Consider the following 1,081-nt stretch of genomic DNA (forward strand, 5'->3'; position numbering starts at 1 on the left):
CCGACATCGTTCACATGCGCCTGACTCGGGCTCAGAAGTTTTCTTGAAACAATAAATTTCTATAGAAATTAGGATTTAAATTCCAATGTATTAAAAATTTCCGTTCTACAATATTCTTAAAGGAACGAAAAATTACCCAGCAACTCGGGCTAATACGAACGAGCCTGGTAGGTGTAAAAGACTAACTGGCATCTCTTGTCAAGAGTACAGGCGACAGTCAGATCGCTGATGTTTGTTATGCAATCCACTGTCTTTACTTGATTGCCGTTATTCTGTGCGTCTGTGTTGTGTTTTGCAGCGTTGCCTTATTTTTACCCTTAACTCAGAAATGGAGAAAGACATAGTGCTAGATATAAAAAAAATAAGCCATTGAGACTAGAAATATTGCGGTAAAACATGAAATTTTTCGAACAGGCATGTATCTTATGCGAAATCAGTGATGAGTGCGAGTGACGCTGGTGACTTGGCGTCATTTCTGATATAATCTTAATATATAAAGCTGAAGTTGTGTGTCTGTGTGAAGCCTTTTTAAAAGTTTATAGAAATCCACATTTTCCACTTTTTCGTTAAAATTTTTACATCAATGGAATTTTCTCGATCTGAACTTTCCAGTGCAGTAATTAGATTTTTAAAATTCCGTTTACTTTGTGTGATTTAAGGGAGATTTGGCTGTTGTTTCTAGCAAATTTTATATTTATTCCCTTCTACCTGGAGCAGCGTTCTAACACACGCGCTCAACAGAGAGAGAAAGTGATACATACAACGTCATAGATTAAACTTTCTTCTCAGTATTCTTTACTTATTTTTCGTAACATTGATACGTAAAAACACACACAGCCACACATACGTAATCTGTGACAACAACATACACATTGCTCCAGTTCTCTATTTCCTCCTCTTCCTCTCTTCCTCTCTTGCTCTCTCAAATGCATACACGTGCAAGTAAACACAATCATTCACGTTCGTTAATGTGGCATAACTACAGAGTTGTACCCACCGACTTTGGAAGGTCATAACTTTCAGAAAAATGAATATTTTTTTCTGAAATTTTCTATGCATATATTATTTATTATGTAGATTC

The sequence above is a fragment of the Octopus bimaculoides genome, chromosome 18 (assembly GCF_001194135.2).
Source record: "Octopus bimaculoides isolate UCB-OBI-ISO-001 chromosome 18, ASM119413v2, whole genome shotgun sequence".
NCBI classification, from domain to species: domain Eukaryota; kingdom Metazoa; phylum Mollusca; class Cephalopoda; order Octopoda; family Octopodidae; genus Octopus; species Octopus bimaculoides.